A 9031-nucleotide genomic window follows, 5' to 3' on the forward strand; every position below is an offset into this window, starting at 1 on the left:
AAATTCCTGGCTTTAAGGGTATTGCGAAAGGTGTGGTTGAAGGCCCAACCTTCCGAATTCTTTTACAGGGATTAGAAAAACTGAAGGGCCACTGCAGTAAGTGTATGAATCTGAGATGGGAATATGTTGAATAAAATTATAATTAACTGATCCTCTTTATTTTCTTTTACCCAAAGCCAGGAACTTTTCAGCACCTCCTCGTACACACATGTATATACATACATGTGTGTGTGTGTATGTATGATGAGCTTTTTCAATCAGTAACATCTTTATTAAATAAGTACCAGTTGAGCACTGGAGTCAATTGTAATCCATCTACCTAATCAATTAATAAGGCTTTGGTCAGCCCAGGTTGTAATAGAAGAAACTCACTCAAGGTGTCATGTAGCGGGATTGAACCAGAAACCCATTTATTGGAAAGTAAACTTCTTAACCACACATCCATGCCTGCACCTGAATACAGAAAAAAAGAAAAGAAAATTATCTCAAATTACACTCACGTGTCAATATTATTATTGATGTATAGTAATATATATTGTCTTCAAGATTGTTTAAATCAGTGGTTCTCAATCTGTTTGACTTTGTGATACACTGAAAACTGAATATAAAAGTAATTTCATTCTGCATGGAGAGCTTTAAAAGAAACTGTTTTATTATTAAGCATAAAAGCTTTTGCTTATCTTGTTTTGTTAATCAGAGGTGCAGTTATAGCTGTGTGATTTAAGAAATCCACTTCCCAGTCGTATGATTTCTAGTTCAATCCCACTGCATGTTCTACTGTAGCCCCAGAAGTCCATTATATATACAACAGATATAAACAAGCATAATTTGCCATATAAGCAGTGTCAACTGTGACAATATGTTTGGCCAGAAGGGAATATTACTGTGCCTGAAAATAGGTGAGGGTTATTAACAGGAAGAAGCATCCAGCTGTAGAAAATCTGCCTTGATAAATCCCATCTGACCTATGCAAGTATACAGAACTAGAAGTGGTGGCAGCAGTAGTTATGATAATGATTTGACTACAACAAACTTATGATAATATATTTTTCAAAATGCTGGAGCTCTAGTATGGACTTCCCTAAAGCCTTAAATTATATTTTGAAACTCCCACAATGGCTCTAAGTACCCTTTGTAACACACACCAGTGTACAATGGCACACTCTTTGAAAGCCACTGGTTGAAGTGAATGAAGCAATGCAATAAAATATTAGCTATTATGTACACATACACAAAAGGGAGAACACTTTTTTCAGCTTCGTGTGAATGTGTTAAAAAGAAGTGAAATGTTTATTAATCTGATTGCCTTATCTATGAATTCCAAAAGTACAAATGTTCCTCAGCTTCATTAGAATCAAACTCAAATGTATCTAATACTGAGTGATGCATTCTGCATTATCTTCCGTCATGTTGAAATGTTTATGAATTTACTGAAAGAACATGGAAAGTTGGTGTTAAATAGCTTGCTCAAAGTTTGCATGATTTCCTAAAAGAAAATGGCATTGATGTAAAATGATTTGGCTGTATTGAAAGTTGTTGTTGTTGTTGTCGTCATCGTCCTCCTCCTCCTCCTTCTTCTTCTTCAGAAGTTTTATTTTTATAACATGCTTTCACTGCACTACCGAGCACAGCTCTGTGTGCCTTGGGTATGTGCAGTGGTTTGCTGTGATGCTCTTATGGTTACTGTATTGAAAGTGTTTTACGTAGGATGTGTGCAGTGCCTAGTAGTGCTATTTTCTGTATGTTATATATATTTGTTAGTCCTGGTGTTTTTGTTATGTATTTGTCTGAATATTTTTTGATCATGCCTAATGCACCCACTGTGATAGGATTTGTTTCTGTTTTTAGACTCCACATTCAAGTTACCTCTATTTCCAGGTCTTTGTATTTTGAAAGCTTCTCTATTTCTTTTAGAGAAACGTCATCTGTTAGTATTGATACATCAATTAGAAAGCATTTTTTTTTTCTTCATGATCTTTGATAACTATATCTGGCCTATTGGCCTTAATTTCTCTATCTGTGTATGTTGGTATATTCCATAGTATTGTTGCTTTCTCATTTTCTGTGACCTTTTCTGGCGTGTGCTTATACCATCTTTTTTTCTGTTGTTATTCCATAGTGTTGGAATAGCTTCCAGTGTATGTAGGTCCCAACTCTGTGTCTGTGAATATATTCCTTCTTAGCCAGGTCTGGGCAGCCAGAGACAGTATAATTTATTGTTTCTTTTCATTATATGTTTTTGGTAATTTCTGGTGGGGAAGCTTTGGTCTTGTGCTGCAATTAAAAATCCTTCAGTCTCTGCTTTGAGTCCTGAGCTTCTCAGCTATTGCAGGGATTTTGCTTTGTCTATTATTATTATTATTATTATTATTATTATTATTATTATTATTATCACTACTACTACTACTACTACTACCACTACTACTACTACTACTACTACTGCTGCTGCTGCTGCTGCTACTACTACAGTAAAAAAGACAGTGAGTTGGCAGAACCAATAGCATGCCAGGCAAAATGCTTAGCAGCATTTCCTTATGTTCAAATTCCACTGAGGTCGACTTTGGATTTCATTCTTTCAGGGTCAATAAAAGTAGCAGTTGAGCACTGGGGTCAATGTAATTGACTCACCCCACCACCAAAATTGCTAGCTTTATGCCAAAATTTGAAACCATTATTACTAAAGGCAGCAAACTAGCAGAATCATTAGTATGCTGGACAAAATGCTTAGTAGCACTTTGTCTGTCTTTACTGTCTGATTTCAAAGTTTGCCAAAGTCAACTTTACCTATCATCCTTTCAAGGTTGATAAAATAAGTACCAGTTGAGCACTGGGATTCATATAAATGACTATCCCCTTCCCCAAAATTTCAGGCCTTGTGCCTATAATAGAAAGGATTATCATTATTATTATTATTACTAAAGTGGCAGCCTGGCACAATTGTAAGCATGCCAGGCAAAATGCTTAGCGATATTTTGTCCATCTTCACATTCTGAGTTCAAATTCCACTGAGGTTGACTTTGCCTTTCATCCTTTCAGGGTCAATAAATTAAGTACCAGTGAAACACTGGGGTTGATGTAATCAACTTGTCCTCTTACCCAAAATTTCAGGCCTTATGCCTATAGTAGAAAGAATTATTATTATTGTTACTATAGTGTTACCTATCATACAACATGTAACCTTGGAAGTATACTTTTGCTGTCATAGGTAATTTGATAAAAGTTGAACTATAATTATTTTATCTATGCCATATATTTTTATGTTACCCATGGTGGCAAAAGTGTATTAATATTATTGTAGAAATTGCAATAATATATTAATTGGTTTAATATAAATTCTTAAGTTAGCAAATATCCTGGTGATTAATGTAAAAATCTTTGCTAACAAACAGGTTACTTGAAACAACCAAAACAGCACTGGAATTTTAGACTCATGGAAACAGCAACATTGTCATAGACACATGCATATATAAAGATGACAGTCTTCAGCACAGTTTCCGTTTATCAAATTCTACTCATAAGACATTGAAACTGAGGTTGTTGTGGAATGTGCCTTGCAGTGGGATTGAACCTAGGCAACATGGTTAAGAAACAAACATTTTAATAACATAGCCAAGCTTGTGCTTATATTATTGTTTTTGATTTAGAAGATTTGGAAGAAAGCCTGGGAAAATACCAAGATTTTTTGTTTCTGAAAACTAATCTTCCTCCTCATGTTGGCACAAAAAATGATTCTGTGGAGCTGCAGGTTTATTATTTGATATCAGACAACCACCTAGAATTTTGTTTTCCAATGTAGAAATTGCCTCACATATCTATTTGGCTTAAATGCTTACGAATTGTAATGAAGAACAGTAATTTTCAAAGATGAAAACAAAGAACTATTATTGATCTAAGCAGATTGAACAGTTTCTTCAGTGTAAAGAGAAGAGAGAACATGAATTTCTAAGGCGGAAAGAGATATTTTTAGTTATAAAACAGATTTTGTCATGCCAACTAATGAAATATAATGTTACTGAGGAGGTGTCAAGTTTGAACAAATGTTTTCATATTAAATAAACATTCTAAATATACAATAAAAAAAATGCATACATATATATGTATGTGTGTATATATATATATATATATATACATACAATGGGCTTCTTTCAATTTCTATCTATGAAATCCATTCATAAGGCTTTGGTAGGCTTGAGGCTATAGTAAAAAACACTTACCCAAGAAGCCATGCAGTGGAACTGAGTCCAGAACCATGTGGTTGGGAAGCAAAACGCATACCACACAGCTACACCTGCACCCCTCTCTTTCTCTATATAAATATATATGTACATACATACATTTATATAAATATATATTGTCAGTGGATCTATATCCACAAGAGAAGCACACTCTAAAGGATAGAGCAGTAAGGTATTTACACGCAGTCCAATCATAGAGTGACCAATGGTTTCACATCCATGGATACAAAACTATTAATCACCCTATGACCTGACATATATTTAACTGCATGTAAATATATATATATATATATATATATATACACACATATATATTTATACACATACATATTAGAGGAAAAATCAAAACCAAGGCAAAACAAGCATCTCAAGTCATTTAGAATAATTTAATTAGGGTAAGGTGAATTTGAAGTCTTACAACTGTTTCTGGAATAAACCAAGTTGGTTAGCATGTCCATGCACTGGGTATTCTGTCATCAGAGATAAGGTATGAATATTTTTGACGGAAAATTTACAGTTTACGCGTAAAAAAAACACCATTCAAGCATGCTTGTTGCCAGTGCCATTGGACTGGCTCCTGCGCAAGTGGCACGTAAAAAGCACCATTTGAGCATGGTCGAATTGAGTTTTGTCTGACTGGCCCTTGTGCCAGTGCCACGTAAAAGCACCCACTACACCCTTGGAGTGGTTAGCGTTAGGAAGGGCATCCAGCTATAGAAACTTTGTCAGATCAGATTGGACCCTGGTGCAGCCTTCAGGCTCGCCAGCCCTCAGTCCAACCCATGCCAGCATGGAAAGTGGATGTTAAACAACAATGACGATGATGATGATGAAGGAGTAAAATTCACAGTTTATAAAGAATAAAATAGAATAGATTAGTAAAATAGAAGAATAAAGAGTAAAAGTAGTTAGAAGAATATAGGCAGGAGAATAATGTTCACAACTCATCTTTTTCCAGAGGATATGGACATTGGTTGGTACTGCCATAAAGTGCCAACCAATAGATCTAGAATTACATTATCTAAAGTATTCCTTCTTTGTTTAAGACAGAGGTTATGATTGAAGGTAAATTTACATCGCTATTTCTTACAAGTTAAATGACCACATTGAGACACTTATTTTTGGTTCATAGTAAAAAGGGTAAAGACCCCCTTCAGTCAAGAATGACCATGGGATTGCACCTAGAAAGTTATCCTCAGAGGTACAAGTCCAGGCAAGGTTGTTTATGGAAGACCAGCAGTCACCCATGCATACTGGCCTCCCCTCTCCATACCACCAATGTTATCCAAGAGAAAGGCAAAGGCCAATACAGCTTGGCACCAATGATGTCGCAACTTATTTCTATAGCTGAATGAACTGGAGCAACATGAAATAAAGTGTCTTACTCTAGAACACAATACACAGCCCAGTCCAGGAATCAAACTTACTACCTTGTGAGCTTGGCACAATAACCACTGAGTCATGTGCCTTCACACAGTATGCAACGGTATTCAATCTATGCTTGTTAAGGAACTCCTGTTCAGTTGATTAACCTGCTTGACCTAGTACCTCGATAAAATGACTTTAAAATAGGGAATCATATGCTTTGGAGTCTATTTTTTTAAACCTGAATTTTATGCATGATGATTCTTCCACAAATCTGCATTCCTTTGGGATTTCCTTCTGTTCATATTCCCTGGCTTATGTCTCTAGAAAAGGGTTCGAGTTAAACATTAAACATCTAAGCTTCAGTTTCCTTCATTGCTTAGTATAGCAAGGCCTTAATACACAATTAGCTCATCAACAATTGCTTCTAATTTAGGCACAAGGCCAGATGAAGGGAGAGGTTAGTCAATATCATCGACCCCAATACATGAAAGGATGAAAAGCAAAGTTGACATCAACAAAATTTGAACTTAGCACACTAAGTCCTGGAAGAAGTACTACAAAGAATTTTGTCAAATGCTCTTATGGTTCTACCAATTCACCACCCAGACTTGATACAAAGAGCACGCACACACACAGGGCTTACACATAAAACACACACACATACATACACACAACACGCGCGAACACAAACGCAGGCAACAGAATAAGCCTCTATGCAGTTGTTCGACTTGTTAAGTAGAAATATCAGCCAAATTCTCCTTCATTTCACAGCCTACCATTTTAAATAAAGAAATAATGTATTGTATTGGATAAGTATAGCGGGAAAAAGGGCGAAGGTGTTATGTTATGGTTGTAATTCCTTCGATCGCAGGTCTTCTTAGTCAATGTCACCCTGGGGCTAAACAACATGACTTATGGAATGAGGTAAGAAACTCTACAAGATGTCACTCTACCTACTAAAAATATCAGCTAAATCTTCCTCAAATTACATTACTGGAAAAGGGATGAAACAGAATTAATAATGTACCGTATTATGCAAGAAATTTTAGACGAGATTGCAGGGCAAAAACTGTGGAGAAAGAAGCGCTCATTACATTCGAGGGTAAACAAGATTAGTGGATAATAAAACATATATTGCTGATCTTTAGGAACAAAGAAGGTGATCGCACTTAAGCAGAGATTGAGTAAATGTGGTAGTTCTAGATAGCCAATACCGAGCAGAAACAAGGGATAGTCATGACTGGAGCGCCTTTCGTTATTGGTTTATGTAATAATGCCTTACTCGGGTCTAAACAACAACACATTACCAACATCCAGCTAACTAAATATCCGTTGCTATTATATAACCATTAACATCTCAATTTTTATAACAAACACACATACAGAAGAGCAGACCCCTTATGAAATGGAGTGGGGTATGCCGTACCTGGACTCGACAGTTTCCTGGAATCTTGGAAAATGTTTGCAAAAATTGAATTCAAGCATTCACAGAAGGGAACTTGACTGAAAGAAACTTTGGATCTCCTCATAAAATTTTTGTCAGATACCCTAGAAAAGCAGGTTTTTGCCTATTAAACACACCCATTCCAACTAACTTTCCAACTGAGAAGCGCTATACACACATACATCGGAAGGTGGACACAAACAAGTTTATGCGTCACATCTCGACTGGTATACTACCTCCAACTTCAGCCCATTTGCACTGGCTTTTCTTCCGCATGTCACTCCCACGATGTTAAAATCCTCACTCCTTAAACCGTTTATTAAAAAACAAAATCACTCAGACTTTCCTTTCTAGAAACGATTCACTTTGGAATTTGTTGGTTCACTTTGCCTCACCCCCCCCCCCAACACACACACTTCCTCGCCATTAAAACTAACCCGAAACAATTCAAAATATTACTCATAATTTCACCATTCAGATGAAGGGAAAGGACTGGAAATGATACGAATACTGTTCCACTACCACTGCCCAACCCGTCCTCTGAGGAACCATTGAAAAAACGCTTGCCTTTCTTTTAGTCTTTCACACAGCTGAGTGTTCAAATATATGAATTCTTTTTCTTTTTTTTCATCTTTCATTTCCTTTCTCTTTCTTGCATTCGCACATATACACACACACTACTTGATCAAACACATTTCTCACCTCTTATTTCATTCACTCTGCTGATCACACTCAGTAACTTCTCTCTCGTTTTCTCTTTCTTCCGCCCCCCCCCCACCATACTGGGTACATTTCATAAAACATGATTTCTCTCTCTTTCTCACGAATATAATTTATATTCATAACCATTGTCTTCCCTTTCTCTCTCACACACAAGGCAGGCATCATCTTTCGTATATAGATACGCTCTCCGACTTGTCTTCCCTTTTTCTCAGTTTCCCACACACGGATAGATGAACTTTGTTGTTTTTGTTTATATACACACACACACACAAATACAAACAGAAACGCCTTCATTTACATACCTGCACACATTACTGGCATTCTCTCAGACACAGTTCCTTATGTTTCTTTCTCCCTACAGACAACAAACAAGCATAGATTTACATATACACATGCACACACACGAGACGATATGAGGAGCTGACAAAACTCATTCAATGTAATGTATAACCACTTATTAGTGTCATGATAGTACTGCGACCGTCGACACTGCTGCTGTTATCTATCACATGCCGTATATACGTTTGTGTATGGTACTTAATGTATACAGTAGTTTGAAATACACACACCATACATGTTACGGAATACAGCAAACAAATAATTACTTCCCAAGCGCGCTTCTTTTCGTGAGAGCAAAAGCAGCTTTGTGTTGTTTACTTCCGGAAACAGTTCTAGTTTTGTGGAAGCATGACAAGAGATTATTATAAACTACGGAACATCGAAAGTGTAGCTTCGGTGTAAGTTATTTGTGCTTGTGCAGCGGTAAAGACAAAAAAAGAGGATGAAAGAAAAGAAAAAAAGAAGAGATGATAGTGTGGTGGATTTTTCGAATTTATTTCTTCTTTAGTCTTAGTAGACAGGAACAGCACCCTTGGACTGCTTATCTCCTGAGAAGGTACTGGAAGGGCTAGTAAAGGTTCGAGAATTTCATAAATAAGTAGAACTGATTGGGTATAGGCTGATTCATAGTTGATGACAAGGTTTCGAAACGACAATTTTTACTTGAAGAGACATATCTTCAGTGGATGCTGCTAATACACTCCTACACTACTTCTATCTGTTTCAGTTTTAACACTGTTGATTAGCACAATATACTGTTATTTAGACATATTGCATATATTTTTATAGAATGATATTCGAACCTGCCCTTATTTTAATGTCCAACAACACTCTTTATAGTGTGTATTTCATGCACCTCTTGTGATATAGTGGTGTTGCATAATATTGTACACTGTACAATGTCGGTATTAAAAATGTGTAA

Source organism: Octopus sinensis, linkage group LG11 (genome assembly GCF_006345805.1).
Source record: "Octopus sinensis linkage group LG11, ASM634580v1, whole genome shotgun sequence".
NCBI classification, from domain to species: Eukaryota; Metazoa; Mollusca; class Cephalopoda; order Octopoda; family Octopodidae; genus Octopus; species Octopus sinensis.